At 36.0% G+C, this 18,336-nt stretch overlaps 1 protein-coding gene across 1 annotated transcript in view; it reads right to left on the reverse strand.

Moving 5' to 3' along the window:
- The window catches only part of LOC140142978 (uncharacterized), a 109,026-nt gene that overhangs the window by 80,409 nt on the left and 10,281 nt on the right, over window positions 1-18,336 (reverse strand). The window lies entirely within an intron of this gene.

The following is an 18,336-nucleotide window of genomic DNA, read 5'->3' on the forward strand; positions in this document are numbered from 1 at the left end:
AAAGTTACATGCACCACTGCAGTTTGTCCCTGAATATGGGCTGAATATCACAACATTTTGCATGCACAGGCAAAATTTTACATGCACAGAACCAATGTTATATGCATCTGTGCATGTAAAACCTTCTAAAATCGAACCCTGGTTCCTCTGATATCTATCTTTGAGGATAGTGCTTTGCATCAAGCCTTGAAATAAGCCACCAATTGCTCCCGGTCCTTGTAAAATTGACATGAACCAGCAGCAATGTTTTAAAACAAATTGCTCCTGGTTTCAGTTTTGCACACTTTATGCAGTAGTGCTGGTATGCTGTATTGTATAATAAGCAGAAAAGGTTTACTATTTGAAAATTGCTCATGTTTCTTCATAAATTGCTCCCGGTTCTTGTAAAATCCAAAATGGTATTTCAAAACATTACTCACAGTTTATACATGTACTCTTCTACGTTTTTAAAGATCAGAGGTGTCATAGTCTTACTTTGGAACTGGTAGTGAGTTTGGATGAGGTCATGGGGTAAGCTTAAACCAAAATAAGTTTGCCTGGGAAACTAGCTCGCTTGTACCACAGATATGTGAGCCAAGTAAAACTGCTGACAGAAATGCTGGAAACGACAACATGACTACATGCTTTCATGCTTAATTTGGCTAAAAATAGTACCAGTATCTTAGAAGGGGAATAATTTACACTGCCTATACCCTCTCAAACCAATATTTATAGGTTAATAAATGTGTATCACTTGTTGAGATAGAAATTGTACTCGTACACACGATGAGATATTGATGCATCCAATGCACAAGCCCCACAGGGAGAGTGCATTGGAGGTGACAACTCTCCAGTCCAAATGTGCCCTAGTCTGAAGGCTCCTTAGTCCAAAGGTTCGCTAGTCCGAACACATAATTTACCATTCTGAATTCTGAAAAGGGTTTGCTAGTCCGAATATCAGGTTCTCTAGTCCGAATATAGAATAAGGCTCGCTAACCCTAACCCTAAACCCCAATCCTAACCCTTATTCTATATTCGGACTAGAGAACCTTCGGACTAGAGTATTGATGCTTCCATTGCTTTACACAGTGTCATGTAATGCTTCATCCATTTCTACTAGATTTTGACAGCATTGGACTCTAGCCTCAAATGCAAAGCTATCAGTGAGCAAATTCAAAGCTTGGCTTTTTAAACAGTAGCAAAGTTTCTAATTCGACATAAAGACTATATATTCTGGAATACACTTTTTTAAAAATGAATTGTTATTTGGCATGTATGTGATACTGATTGACAACCATTCACTCATTACCATGTTCCAAGTATTTTTAAACTCCCAATCCCAAGAGATTTAGTAGAGCAACAAGAATATCGATATCGTTGCATGGTAACGCCCGTCCTTTTCCTCCTCAAGTCCCTCTACATCTATCTGCTCATTATCTTGTGTTATTTTATCACTATATTAAGTTAGGCGTGCAGCCTAACTTATTTCTTTCTTGCCATTTCTTTCTTAAGTTAGGCGTGCAGCCTAACTTATTTCTTTCTTGCCATTTCTTTCTTCTTTCTTCTTTCTTTCTCACAATTTGCTACTTCTGCCACATCCTTGATCGGATTTCGACCAAACTCAGTCACAAGCAGTATTGGGTAGCTGGCTACAAAAGTTATGGGTTGTTTAACGTCAAAGGTCATCCAGGGGTCACTGGGTCAAAAAGGTCATTTTAACCTAAAATGCTCCAATTGAGCTGAAATTTAAATGCAATGATCCTTGTGACATTCTAAACATGTTTAAAATATTTTAAAATTTATTTAAGGTCATTAAGGGGTCATAAAGGGGTCAAAGGTCAAGTTTTTGAAAATGCTCCAATTGAGCTGAAATTTAAATGCAATGATCCTTATGACATTCTTAACATTTTGAAAATATTTTAAAATTCATTTAAGGTCATTAAGGGGTCATAAAGGGGTCAAAGGTCAAGTTTTTCAAAATGCTCCTATTGAGCTGAAATTTAAATGCAATTATCCTTATGACATTCTTAACATTTGAAAAATATTCTAAAATTCATTTAAGGTCATTAAGGGGTCAAAGGTCAAGTTTAAAAAAACAGCTTTCTCGATCAAGGTATAGGCCTATATTAAAAAGGCAATTAATGAAACAGTCTTATTAATATTAATCCTATCCAGCACATTATTGCTGCTTGATCAGATCGTCACAGTCATCCGCCTAACTTACCTCGTGCCATTGCAAAGGGCACAGTTGCTCTAGTTCTTTCTTTCTTTCTTTCTTTCTTCTTCTCACAATTTGCTACTACTTCCACATCCTTGATCGGATTTTGACCAAACTCAGTCACAAGCAGTATTGGGTAGCTGGCTACAAAAGTCATGGGTTGTTTAACGTCAGAGGTCATCCAAGAGGTCACAGGGGTCAAAAAAGGTCATTTTAATCGAAAATGCTCCGATTGAGCTGAAATTTAAATGCAATGATCCTTATGACATTCTAAACATATTGAAAATATTTTAAAATTTATTTAAGGTCATTAAGGGGCCATAAAGGGGTCAAAGGTCACGTTTTTCAAAATGCTCCAATTGAGCTGAAATTTAAATGCAATGATCCTTATGACATTCTAAACATGTTGAAAATATTTTGAAATTCATTTAAGGTCATTAAGTGGCAATAGGGGGTCAAAGGTCAAGTTTTCAAAATGTTTCAATTGAGCTGAAATTTAAATGCAATGATCCTTATGACATTCTTAACATATTTTAAATATTTTAAAATTCATATAAGGTCATTAAGGAGGTCATACAGAGGTCAAAGATCAAGTTTTCAAAATGCCAGCTTTCAACGATGAAGGTATATTAAAACGGCAATTAATGAAACAGTCTTATTAAAATTAATACTATCCAGCACAGTGTTGCTGCTTGATCAGATCGTCACAGTCATCCGCCTAACTTACCTCGTGCCCTTGCAAAGGGCACAGTTGCTCTAGTTACCATTACTTTGCCGACTGTTCAATTATGATGTGTTTTCAATGGCGGTTTTGAGTAGTATGTGGATTGTGACAAGTATTTCACATCATTTCATCCATTACCAGGGAAGACATCTTACGCTTCCCAGAATCCTTTGCAACATGTTACGTCAGTTACACCACCTCGTGTATTCACACTTTAGAACCAAATACAAAAAACATTTTACTTCAAATAGGCCTATATTCCAACAACTGAAAATAAACATTACAAGTTCTGAATCTAGGCCTACATTTTGGTTGGCAAGCAAGCAGTCATCTTGTCACCATGCGGAACCCATTTTGTGAGGGGGAAATTGATTTCAATCAAGTAGCTGTAGCGCTGCAAGGTCTTAATCATGTTATGTGTCAGGCAAGTGATGATACTCACATAATCTCTCCATGGAGGAACACAAATTATTCACCATCGATGGGATTTCATGGGATATTTGTTCACGGTTTTAAAACTACTGTAATACTTTGAATCATATTCCCATCAGGTTTAGGATTTATTGATTGATTTATTTTTTTCTTATTCTGGCCCAGTTCCCTCCGATCCCGATCTCTAAGTCCAAATTGCGAATGTGAGCATTGAGCATGTCAGTGTGAAACCTATGTGTCGCTAGGTTTCTGATTGGTTACTACTGGTGTATGTTTCAGGCTGGTCAGAGAGGCTCAGGCTGGTTACCATGGTTACTACTGCTCCAGGATCTGTGCTATTGATATCTGACTTGTTGAGATTTTGCCATGTGAAAGGTGTGATACTTATAATTGGAGCTATACATGAATTCACATAATTTGCAAATTTTATAATTTTGAAAATGTGTATTTTATTTATAAAATTTGATGGGGAGCGATCTGTACAGCCTCCCATCTCAAACTCTTCCCACTTGGAACCTGTGCATTAAGAAAACCTTACAGTGACATTAAGAAAACCTTAACACCCCGGTGACAAACTTGAAACCTATAGGCCTACATGCCCGTCTACATGTACACATTTTGTACCTAATCCACACAGATCCCAGATTGAGATAGTCTAGTCTATTTTGGTCTGAGATTTCTATAAATATCCAAATTCAATAAATACATGTAGAGGATCAAAAGAAAGCTAATAATAGTGTTCAGATGGTCATAGCATTCTCGAGAATTGCAATTCCTACAGCAATCCCTGACTGCATATCCACACGACTCCATTGAAGACTTTGCCATGCCTGATGATGAAAGCTTTGGAATTACAATGTGAAGCTCAATGTGACCCCTATCTCTAGTGATGTGCCAAATGAAACCATATTTTAATTACACAAAGTTCATAGGTTAAGCTCAGCACTTGAGAATTGCAAAATGGCTTGTTCACAAGGCAGTAGCTCTTGTCAAGGATTACTTGAGAATCACTAGGGGGATATTGCAAAATCCTAATTTCTTGGGGATAAATTTGGGGACAACTAAGGAAATCCTCAAATCAACATGTGACCCCTCCCCATCCCGATTTTTTGTTAAGTTTTGATTTGTAAACATGTCTCACCTCCCCCCCCCCAAAAAAAAGTTCCATGCAGATCATGCTCATGCTCCCCCCCCCCATTTCCCCAAAGTTCCATGCAGATCATGCTCATGTCCCCTAAGTTCCAGGCAGATCATGTACAATGTATACTGTCAGTGACAGCGCCACTGGGAGGAGGGCAAATGCCCCCCAGTCAGAACTCTTTCTCCCCCTGGCGATCCTGACTTTTAGACCACCCGAGCTATATGAGGTACAAATTGCAAATTTATCATATTAAACTTTCGCAACAAGGTTAAACATGTTTTCAACTGTACAAACATACCTTTTATTCCATCAAACAAGCTTTATTTTGTTCCAAAATTCACGCTTTTATAGCTATTTTTGACGTAAAAGAGCTGGTTACAAAACCGGTGATGCCAGCTCGAAGTTTTCAAGCAGTAGCACAAGCGCTTGATGTACGCTCATTTTGACGGTAATTTACGCTCACAGTATCATGCATTTTCAAGCGCGTTTGACATCGCTTTTACTGCATGACGCAATTCTGCATTTATTCAAGATGGCGAATTTCTCGAAAAACGTGATGTATTTTTCCCAGTAATTTCCCTCGTTACTCCCTGCCCTCTTTCACAATATTTTAGCTTCTTGGATATCATCGGAAACGTAGATTAGTAATATTAGGTAGGTCACTGTATTTTTAAAGATTGTTTAGATGGTTTTTACAATGAAAAAATTGATGTTAAAGCTTCTTTTCAAAAATTGGTTTTAGCTTGTTAAAAAATGGGTAAAAAATCGTTTTTAGCTTGTTGGATATTGTTGCTTAATAGTTTAAAGCTTGACTCCTTAGATGAAACTTTTAGTTTAAGCTTGTTAGAATATTAAACCTTGATGAAATAGTAATATTTGAGCCCTATATAGCGAGGGTGGTCTAAAAGTCAGGATCACCCTCCCCTGTTGTTGCCCCCCCCCCAGTAACAATCCAAAATTAAGAAAATTTCCACTTAGTGCAGCAATTTTGCCCCCCCTGAAATTCACTTTGCCCCTCAACCCCCCCAAAAAAAAAATCTGGCGCTGCCACTGCATACTGTATAGCAGGGACATTTTCAAGAGGTTTATATTTTAGCAGTTCTAGTGTCACATATTTAAAATCTGAGAACATAATTGGAAATGTTTGCCATACATGTATCAATGTAATCAACTCTTATCACAAATTCAAAATCTTGCCCACTTTACAAAAGATGCTATTCATGTTTCAGGAAAGCATAAAATCACCAACTCCCATAACATTTCCAATTTTGATTGTATGACTAAGTACCTATAAAAGTGGACTCATTTTTAAATCTGTGAGACGTGACTTGGAACATTGGCTTTTTCACCTTCACATTTCCTTTCATATTAATATTTTTCCCAAAGTCATCTTCATAGATGCCGACTACACCAGGTGTGCTCATCTTATCCCCATGAGAACTACCTGCCGATTAGCCAAAAAGAAGTTTTCATTATCAATTGGACCAATCAGCAACATTGTTAGAATCATTTCACCACACCAAAAATTGGGGTGAATTATTTCCAAAGCTCCATTCTGATTGGTGATTAAAGTGAAGATATCACGCAATTGACCAATCAGAGGCAATGTTAGATCGGCAGGTAGTGCCCAGGGGGTTAACCATGGTGTGCCTGTGATCCAGTATTCATTGGAGTTCTTGGGACAAAGTGTCATCGCCCCGATATCTTCATGGCAGAAATCGCCATGGTAGGTTGAATCCACAGCCACGCATGGCCATTTTGTTCCGACCTTTGAGACGCATAATTAGCCGAGAGACATGACTAAGGCTACTTACAATAGCCGGGTAATTGATTTCTCTGTGCGTGAGTAACCTTGTATAGGCCATTGAGGTCAATGGCCATCGATTTTTATACTGCCTCCACGGGAGTAGTGAGTGCAGCTATATAGCCTACTACGCGCTGTAGTCCATACAGGACCAACGCAAAATTTTGGTCAGTTTTTGAGTCAAGACACAAGCTTCTTTCTCAAGACGCAAGCTTCTTTCTCAAGACGCTAGCTAACGACTATCATATATATACGTATATTCAAGTGCAAGGAACCACATCTGGATTCTTCAGACGAAATCATTTACGGGAGATATTCATCATTTTCTAACCCGGTATCCAAAGATTTTCGTCTGATATCAAAATCGTGCATACATTGTAGCACATTCATGTGTATCTATCCCGGGTATTTATTTTAGTATCTCTGCTGTACCAAGTAATTATTAGCCAGGCGATGTCGGTGTGTGGGATCTGCAATTCCTTTGTAGCCCTCTGCTACTGCTTGGGGTAGGTTCTTGATCAATAAAAATCCCTTTAAAAAGGAATGCACTGGGACAAGGATGTTCACAATGAGTAACATCATATTTCATTTTACAAAATGATCAAAATCGCTTGCAAGTGCAAAGATTACATGTAGGGTGGTTGAAAACACTTGGTGGAAAATCCATTTTTTTGTGATTCTCTTAAAACAGGCATTTTTGTCCAAATTTTGATGACTCAGTTGGTTGATGGTACACTTGGGGGGAAAACAAGGTTTTTACAGTTAATTTTGAGAAAAAAACAATAATTCAGCCTTCCCCTTTTTTTTTTTTTTTATCTTTAACCTCAAAGAGGTGCGTCAAATTGCCTTTATTTCTTTGTTATTATCTCTTTTCCATATATCCTTATTATATCATAATTAATACATAATATCATGCTTCACTTGACATTACTCATATTATTATCATACAATATTTTTGATTTGGAATTTCATATTCAATATATCATGTTATCATTTTACAGGCCTATACATATTGGGCCTATATGTATTATTATCATACAATATTTTTTGATTGGGATTTCATGTTCAATACATTATGTTATCATTTTACAGGCCTATACATATAGGGCCTACATGTATATTATTATCATACAATATTTTTGATTGGGATTTCATGTTCAATACATCATGTTATCATCTTACAGGCCTACATTGGGCCTACATGTATTATTATCATACAATATTTTTTGATTGGGATTTCATGTTTAATACCTCATGTTATCATCTTACAGGCCTATTCATAATGGGCCTACATGTATTATTATCATACAATATTTTTTGATTGGGATTACATGTTCAATACACCCATGTTATCATTTTACAGGTCTATACATATTAGAACCTCATAGTTTAAGACAAGATTACACAACATTCCAGTACACTTTACCGTACTGCCAACCATTTGAATCAATGTCGATTCTTAACTTTCTTTTCGTGTTTGAAATTATTTGGTCAATGTTTTAATTTCTTGAATAAATAAACTCGAAATTGGAATGATTTTTTTCGTATCATTATATATGATTTTTGATTTATAAATTGAATAAGCGCCTAAAATAATCAAAATATTTGATAAATTGTATTCAGATTTGTCAATATGCCATCCACAAATAACTTTTTCTAAACATATATTAAACACTCTAATATTTTGAATATGGCATATAAATGCGGAAAATTGCTTCCAAAACGATTTATTTTTTGAACATGTTATAAAGAAATGTTCATAGTTGTCAGTACAATTACAAAAGTCACAAATATCAATGTCACTAAGTTTCCATTTGTGGAGATTTCTTCTACATGGAATGAGATTATAAAGAACATTGAATTGAAAATGCCCTAATTTATTAATCAGTCTATTTCGGATTTTAAATAAAAAGATTTTATTCCACGGCTTGTCTACAACATTTAATTGTTTATCCCAGTATTGGATGCAAACTGGTTTCTCGAAACATGTACTTAAAATATTATATATTTCTTTTGTTTTAGTAAGGAAATGTGTTTAACTTTCTTGTTTTTTAACTCAACTAATGAACTGGGAATTCTCTCACAAGAATATAACCTTTTTTCCTTAATTTGTAACTTCCAAGTTTTTGGGATTGCCTCAATTATTTTGTGAAGGTTAAATATATTCATAGGGCTTACAACCATTCGTGATAACTCTTTTAAATTTAGAAATCTGTCTTCTACAATAATATCTTTCAAATAAATAATACCGGCATTGATCCACTCTTTGAATAATAATATTTTACCTTTACATTTCACATGGCTATTTCCCCACAAAATTGTGTTTGTATTAACATTAGAATCTTTCATCTTGTTTCCCTGCATATAATACCAAGCTTCCAATACATCTTTGTAGAAAAGTGGAAAATCCTTGTACACCATGTTTTTTACATCAGCACTCTTACAATTAAATTCAAGTACTAACGATAGCCCACCAAGTGGTTTAAACCAGTACTTTGATATTCTTTTCCAAATCGCATTGTCATTTCCATCTAACATTCTAGATACCCATTTTATTTTAAGTGCCTGTACTTGATGTTCAAGATTGATCATTTTCATCCCACCTTGCTCCATGCAACCAGTAATAGTTTTTCTCTTTACTTTTCTGTACCTGAACCCCAAAGGAAGGTAAATATGTGTTTATTAACAGTTTTAAAAACGTAATCAGGGACATGTATACAACTAGCATTGTACAATATTTGTGAAATACCTACTGATTTAATAATATTGACTTTACCGTAATATGTCAACTTTCTGGCTTTCCAACAATTCAGTAATTTTTCTAATTTTTTCAATTTTGGTTCCCAATTGAGTTCCTCGACTTTTTTTTTTTTTTTTTTACCAAAATATATTCCAAGGCATTTTACTGGATCTTCCGTCCATTTGATCTCTTTATTTAAACCAGGTGGTTTGTTTTTGCCCAGCCATATAGCTTCTGTTTTTTCTTATTCATTATAACACCAGATACAGAACTAAATCTTTCTATTTCTTTCATGACATTGTTTGCAGAAACCATGTCATTAACAAAAACCGTAGTGTCGTCAGCTAATTGGACAATTTTAATTTGCAATTCTAGATCATTATTAAATGTGACACCTTTTATATTATCGTTATTTCTAATGCATGTTGACATATATTCAGCAGCCATAATAAATAACAAAGCTGAAAGAGGACATCCTTGACGAATACCTCTGTGTAGTTTAAACGACTTTGATAGCCACCCATTCATAGAAATGCAACTATTTATATTGGCATATATGGTTTTAACCCAATTTAAAAATTGTACCCCAAAACCAAACCTTTCAAGACACGTTAACAAGAAGTTAATTTCTAACGAATCGAAAGCTTTTTGAAAATCAATAAAGAGAACAGCACATTCATTATCCATTTCGTTAATATTCAATAACATCTTCAATCATTCTTATGTTTTGACCAATAAATCTACCCTTAACATAACCACATGATCAACACTAATTATTTTGTTCAGGACATTTTGAACACGTGATGCCAATACTTTAGTACATATCTTATAGTCATAATTTAACAGAGATATTGGACTAAAATTATCTAAATTATTTTTTCACCCTTTTGTAAAGTAAATTGATTATCCCTCTTCTTTGAGAAAAAGACATTTCACCATTTTCAAAACCTTCATTTAATGAATCAGTTACCATTACTTTAATATCCTCCCAGAAACATTTGTAGAATTCTGAAGTTAAACCGTCACTTCCAGGAGACCGGTTTATTTTTAACTGTTGGACAGCTTTTGTACACTCATTTACAGTTATCATACCTTCACATATATCTGATTCTTCATTTGTCAATGTTTCTACACGAATATTATTGACATACGAGTCAATATCTTCATCTTTAATTTCCTTTGACTTATACAAATTACTGTAATATTCTACTGTCTCATTGAGTATATCATCTATATTCGTAATACTTTTACCATTTTTCGACTTAAGTCCGTAATTGAATTTTTGACTACTTTATGTTTTCAAGGCCCATAAAGTATTTTGAATTGGTTTCACCCTCTTCATACCATTTTACTCTAGCTCTAATAATTGCCCCTTTGGTAATTTCTTTGTATCTTTTTTCTAGTTTTGCTTTGGCTTCAATATATTCATTTTTGTATAAATTAGCATCTTTGTCCATTTTATTTTCTAATAGTTGAACATCTTTTTCTAAGTTTTCCAGAAGATTGTTTTTTACATTTGGACTTTTTCTTACAATAATCAATAGTGAAATCTCTTATTTTTCTTTTACACAACTCCCATATTAGTTGTTTGGACAATTGCTGTCGCTCACCGTCCTTCTGGCATTTACTTATTACCTGTCTTAGATCTTGTTTGTAATTTTGGTCTTCAGTGAGTGATGAATTGAATTTCCAGTAACCAGGACCTGATTTTATTGTTTTAATTTTCAATTTCAATGAGATTATGTTATGATCTGATTTTATGGAGGGTCTAATATCAGTTTTCTCAACATATTCTTGTAATCTTGTAGAAATTAACCAATAATCTAATCTTGAAGCTATACCTAGTGATAACTGACGCCAGGTAAATTGCCTTTTTTCAGGCCATATTTTTCTCCATATATCTAAAAGCTTCAAATGCTTAATCATTTTTTGCAAGTATTTACATTGTTCATAGTTTCCTTTGACACCTTTAGTATCTTTAATTTTATTTTGAACATAATTAAAATCGCCTCCAACAATCAAAGCATATTTTGCATGTCTTCTAATCCAGTGAAATGTCTTTTTGAAAAACATATCTTTATACATCTTTTTTTTGTTGGCGCATACAAATTAACCAGTGTAAATTTCTTATTTTCTATAGACATATTAACTAAAATTCTTCTACCATCATCTGTTACACATATTTTTTCTATTGCAATATCAAGCTTACTTTTATATAGTATTGTAACACCTTTGCTTCTATTGGTTCCAAAAGAACTAATTATTTCCATGTTCCAATCTTTGGATATAATATTTTCCAAGTTTTTATCAAGATATGTTTCCTGAAGGAAGCAAATATCGGTTTCTTGATTTTTTAACCACTTATATAAAATGTTACGTTTTTCTTTATTTCAGTAACCCCTAACATTTAGGGATACAAAGTGTACGTAATTTCTATTCATAGGTATTAGAGTTTATTCACATTTGATCAACATTACATCTTTTAACACAACTACTTTCTTTTTCCTTTTGATCTTGATCCTCTGTTCCTTCTCTTTTGATGGTTACTTTTGCTTTTCTGCTTTCTCTTCTCACCTATCTGGGTAGGCGACGGAGTCACTGCGCTCATACTTGTGTCTTCATATACAGATTCATCTGACTGCGAATCCTCTGACGAGTCAGACTCGCCTCTAATGCTAGGGTTCTTAGTAAACTCCAGTTTGCCAGCTCTTAGTTTTAAAAGTCCTTGTTGTTGCTTTGGACCAGAACTGACACGTTCTCTGCCGTCGTTAACACAGAAGGTGATAACTGTGTTTCTTGTTCTGATTCTGTTGGTGTAGGCGCAATGTATACATCTGGTATATTGCATACTTTATCCGGGCAAGTCCCTTTTGCATGTCCATCATTTTGGCAGATTGCACACTTTATTTCATTCTTACATGTGCCAACATAGTGTCCTTTTGCAGACAGTGACTACATGTTACTTACGCTTGTCTTGGGTTGCCCTGGTGGTATAACTTGGCTTTGAAGCCGAGTATAGCAACATATCTGGGTAACGGTTCTTTAGGTTTCTTTATTTCTACTCTTCTATTCCCTGTTAAGCACTTGACTAGTTTACCTCCAACTCGCAATTGTTCTTTCTTACATTCTCCTCTGATTTCAGCTCCTACCATTCTCAAAGCACCGAGTATGCAACTGTCACTCACCGACAGGGGCACGCCACATACACGGACCGTTGTGGAATCTGGTTGTATTATGTACGGATTGTTTTCATGAATCGTAACGTTCTTACTTCTGATATTCAGACCCTCTGCCATCAGCTTGCATCTTGATGTTAAGTCACTGATATATAGACGCCATAAACTGCCAATGCGTTGGACGCCTTCAATGTACTCCTGTCTGATTGATTTACTTATAGCTATGTACACCTCCTCATTTGTTAGATACTTGTTTTCTTTCCATTCAATGTCCGTAACCACGCCCCTATTCTTAAAGAACACTACCGGGTGATTATGCCGTTGTTCAGCAGGCCGTGTAACAGGCTGTGACCTTGTACCGTATGGGTTGGTGTCGGCCATGTTAGCAGAACTGGCGTTTAAAGCCCCCGCGTAGCTGTCATTTTCCTCCATTATAGGCAGTTATTAGATAATCTTCTGCACAAAAATTTCAACCTTGATGATCACTATGATATTAATATTCCTTCGGTTATAGCTAATAACCAAATATATGTCGCTAAATATCAATAAAATGCTGTAATTTTGCCACCGATTTCGCATACGTGCCTTAGCTTATGCTGTGACCTGTGACCTTCCCCTTTTAACATTTCTGTATTCTCACCTTCCCTAGTCGTGTTCACATTTTGAGTTACACCCGGCGTAAACTTACTCTAACTTTGATAAAAATTCCATAAATATTTTCCCTACTCCTACCGCGTGTCCACACCTAACCTACTCCTAGCAGTACGCCGACTAGTTCCACCAATCATTCACTTCTGGTCGGCGTAAACATTGGCTACCACTTCCGGTGTTTCTGTGACCTTTATCAACCATGCGATATGTAATTTCTTAGTTCTGACCAACAGAAGGTCAAACTTACTCCGGTGCCAGGCGTAATCTGCGCTTACATTGCAACTTACACCTGGCGGAGGTTACACCCAGCTCGCTACTCCTGACTTTTGTCAGGAGTAAATCGTCGGACGTACGCCTGGCGGAACTTACGCTGACCATCGTTCACACTGCACCTACTCCTGGCAGCGCCTACCGCTACTCCTAGCAACTTGCGCCGACCAAGTTCCGCCGGGCGTACGTCCAACAATGTGAACACGACTCCTGTTGGCATCCTGTAAATTTTTATTGATCCCTAAAAGATAAAGATCTCGTGTATATGGTTCAGTCATACCTATGTCTATGTCCTGAATGTTAAAGGTGATGATATCACCAAAATTAAATTAATGTACCTCAGCTTGGGTTACAACATGAAATACTCATATCAGAACATACATATTCAAGCAGCCATTTAGTCAGTCATTCCACATCAATTTGCAGAGAGTGACTTGGCAATCACAAATAGTTAGAGAACAGACTTCTATTGCTTCTATAAAACTAGGGTACAACATGTAAAATCAAAACCTATGGCTTGTGGCACCAGTGACGAATTGCTTTGGTGCCTTTGGTTTATTCTACTAGGCTGAATTTAATTACATATACTCACTCTGTTGATTTTAATATTGCATGAAATTGAGAATTTTACGACACAATTTCCACACTGAGCAATCCACCATGTCTGCATGCAAATGATTCAAAACAGTTGTTGGTGATTAGAAAATACACAAAGAATGACAACATACTGGGGTGGTTGATTCATGTTATTAATGTATATCACTGTATTTTTCAGTAAGTTCCTTTTTTTTTAAATATACACCACTCAAAATAAAACACACAACAGAAATCTATGATGAAAGACAAAGTGACCACGTCCTAATCTATTTCCCAGTTTACCGATGTCATGTCCACTTCCATCCCCAGTTCCTATTCTAACTAATTTTAACCCAGTAGTATAATTCAAGTTCAACCAAAGAATGGTGTCTTGATTGGTTTTCATAATAATATCATCATATCACCTTTTAAAATATTATAATAGCGAGATTGCGATTTTCAAACGTACGTATCGAACGTACATGGAATCTATTCAAAATCACTCTACTGTGACGGGATTTTGAATAGATTCCACGTACGTTCGATGCTACGTTTGGAAATCGCAATCTTTCTATAATTTCTTATCAACCTCTATCACTTGAAACTTTGAAAGTATTCTCATGAACTGCACGCAGTCCAAACACTTTGGTTCAAGTTAATACTGCACTTGTATACTACAAGTGTAGAATAAAGTTTGATCACCAATTCACTGACCTCCTATAACCGAGTTTCTGAACTATTTTGTAACTTATTATTTCGTGTTAAAATATTACCAAGCATGAAATCTTAAAATTTCACTCTACATGGCATTAGTTTTATCAAAACATTTGCAGTGTTTCCTGTGCTGTACGATAAGCAGGGTTTTCTCTCTCAAATGTATTCAAATCTCTGTCGGATTTGCACGTGCAAGTTCTGTGCTATTTTTGAATAGTTAATAAACCATTAGGCCTAAATGTAGGAGGAGAAGGAATGTTGCCAAGTACTTTACAAAACTTGTTGAAAACAGGATTTCTTGGCATGCAAATAATGTGGACGTCAACGGTCGTAAGACAGCGGCAGAGGGTGCTATACAGCATAACTTTGCATATGGAATAGTAAGGGTACTCTATCGTAGGTGTAAAGGTCCACGGTTAGCGGAAGTCCACGTTTGGATTATGATATGTCTGTGTGTGTGGGTCCACATTTTTACTGTTAACAACAACACACACAATACGGGTCCACGGTTATCAGTGAATATGTGTATAAAAGATATGTGTGTGGGGGGTTGCAGGGGTATGTCCGGGGTGTGTAGGGGGAGGTCATAAATATATTTGCTTGCTTGGTGCTTCTGTTATCACTTTTGTTGTCCTATTTGATAATATTTTTCAAAACTAATTACCCAACCTCATTTTACAATTTTCGCAAAGTATGACCTTCCCTGGTGTACTTTGTAACTTTCATATGGCATCATATTGCGTCAAAACAGTTGTCACAGTGTCAAGATAGGTTACTCTCAAGTTCATAATAACTATTCCCAGTGCTCCACATGTCATTTTTAGTACAAAATCTTTCCCAAATAAGGTGAAGATTTCAGATATACCAGACCAAACCTGTATTGGCAGTAGGGTAGTGCTCACACCCATCATCAGCCACCAGCCTGGGGGTGTCAGCAGGAAAACATGGTCAGTTAAATCTTACACATATCCTTAGCTGATAACTGATTAAGGGTGACCTACTCCCATTTGAGGCCATTTCCTATACAAGAAGCACAGACAAGAAGGCTCACATTTATAGCTCCAAGTGTCAAAAGTTGTGTCCAAGAGCTTCAAAAATCAAACTGCATCTGTTCCTGAAAACAAACTAATTTTAATAATTGACCCAAAAGTTATTGCTGGTAAGCTGCAACCAAATTATTTTAGGTATCTTCAGGAACAATACAAGAATTAAGTAACTCAAGGTGGCAATAGAAATAAAACATTTTTTAATTTCATTTCACACGACCTGAGAATTACATAAATGTAAATACCGTATTTCCTTGAATCCCGGGGGCATTGCATTTCCAAAAGGGGGGCATTTACCCGGTGTCGTCACTTAACATTGACTATGTGTACGCATGATCGCTCCCAATTTCGCGAAAAAAGGGGTTATTTTTAATTATGTTCGCGAACATTTTATGTTCGCGATGTTTAAAAAATAGGGTTGTTTTTGACGACGGTGTACTCGAAATAAAAAAAATAGGGTATATTTTTGTGAATCATGATTAATTTACTCCCGGATTTCACTTTTGTGAAAGTTTTTTGCCTTTCTAATATCCCGGCCTAAATATTCAGCAACACGCTTTCATGGTTTGTTTACACCGATTACGTCACCGGGGACTTACCCAGTTTGGCCGCTGATTCCATGGGACTTTTTTTCATCAGCTTTATTAATGACGCGCCCGGCCTCCGGAGCCTTGACAAACTGGGTACCCACAAACCGGGTCACAAACTCTTCGAAATGGCACCTTATCATAAAGGAATTGTTCCTTCTGAACCTTCTGAAGTTGCAGTCAGTAGGGCGAAAACCGCAAATCGCTAACTATTTGGTGACCGGCAAGCTAGAGGTTTTTCTTGAAAATATCTAAAGATGGGGCTGATATAGTGGTTTGAGTGAGGGAATTCGTGGCAAATGCCAGAGTTCGTAATTTTTGTCAGTCAGTTTATGTATTGGTCACATTCAAGCTTTATTTTGCAAAAAAAAAAAAAAAAACGGAGGAAAGATTACATTGTTGATAACTGTATCATAAAAAACACATGATGCATCCTATTGGATGTATTTGTATATATTTTTCTGTTATTTTCCTCATTTACATATCAAAAGGACAACAGAGTTCTCCGACAGAAAGGACAATGAATCAGAACAAGTGTTCTTGAAATGTTAAAAAAGGGGTACTTTTGTAAATGTGTACTTGAAATGCAAAAAATAGGGGTATTTTTTAAGGCTAATTTGTACCCGTTTTCATGTAAAATAGGGGTAAAAAATGACGAAAATGTTCTTGAAACCGCGCAAAATAGGGGGGTATTTTTGACTTGGGGAACGATCATGCGTTACGTCTTTGAATGTTAAGTGACGACACCGGGGGCATTTATTAGAGGTCATTTTTAGAATGATAATTCCCATTGAAATCATTAGGTAAGCTTAAAACTCACACTGAAATGACAAACTATGAACTTAGGAACGATGATTTCCGGTTCACTTCCGGGTTAAAGACCTGATTTTCGCCAATTACCGACGCCATTAGCGACGATGTGTGCACCTTGGTAAGCTTACTACACAAGATAGCATGGAAATATCAGCATTTTTAAAATGTCTTGGTTGAAATAAGTGGTGGGGGCATTTAATTGAAGGGGGCGTCTATTTGAGGAAATATGTTATACATTTGTACAGTTTGTTTGCTTTTATAAGTACCACTTAATAGCTTCCCAAGAATGTCTCACAGATGTCAAACCTAGAACTGTTCCCCACAAAAGAAAGTGTTTTTTAAAATAATGAACAATTTTCTTTTCACACTATTCTTTTTCTAGAATTATATAGCATAAAGCTTACAACAAAATTCAAACGATAAATGCATATCAGAATACATATCAAATCTGTATGATAAACATTACAAATCTGTAGATTTTTTCAGCAATATGTCCAAATATGGAGATTGGGGAAGATGATATCTTTGTTGACAGAACAAGAAATGACCCAAAGTAACCTGAATGAAAGGTTGGATCAGGGCAGATGGCTGAGAAGAGAGACAAGAGATGAAACAATGCACTTAAAACACTGAGCAAGTAGATTGAAGTATGGTTGCTTGAGAGTTTGCTTCTTGCTTTATTTCTTACTTCTTAAATTTTATTTCTTAATTTATTCATTTATGTAAATGTGTGTGACCAGAACGACAGCCTCATCCCCATTTTTTCTCATCAACACTGAGATTTTGGTATCACAAGAAAGCTCATTTCTCATTGCCCTGGAAAAAATTAATATATTTTTTGCTTAAATTAGGTTAAAACCATCACTTACCCTCTCTGAGGTGTACTCAACAGGCCTCACCTAGACAGTGGTGGTCACTAGGAAGGGGCAGTTACAGGACTTCAGTGATCAGAGAGTTTGCACCCCCAGTCACTAGCCTTTTATAGCATTCACTCCACTTTTGCTATGATCAAGAGTTAAATACCATGCATCATTGAAAAATAATTTACCTCAAAATTATTGCACACTTGCCAGAAAATTCATATCAATAATGTGAGAGATCATTTTCTGGAAAAAACAAGTTTCTTGGCGGGTTTCTGGTCATGTTGATAGTGCCAAATCATTTGTACTTACATGTAGAATCTAGATTAAGTTTCACCCATATCTAGTTACAGCAAAATAAGTGTGAATACATTTTCTTATATTAAATTCCAACAAGGCATGATGGCCTCATTCCCAGTGACAAAGTTCAACCACCTCAATATATTTGTATAGCTTAAAAGTTGACATCAAGTTGCAGGGAATGAGTTTTTGTTCCAAACACATTCAGGTCATTCTTAAGAGTGCACACCAATATTGGAGTACAAGAACCGAGTCCTTAGAGACTGGACCATTTAAGATCATTGTGAATGCACTGAAATTCTATC

The sequence above is a fragment of the Amphiura filiformis genome, chromosome 20, assembly GCF_039555335.1.
Source record: "Amphiura filiformis chromosome 20, Afil_fr2py, whole genome shotgun sequence".
NCBI lineage: Eukaryota > Metazoa > Echinodermata > Ophiuroidea > Amphilepidida > Amphiuridae > Amphiura > Amphiura filiformis.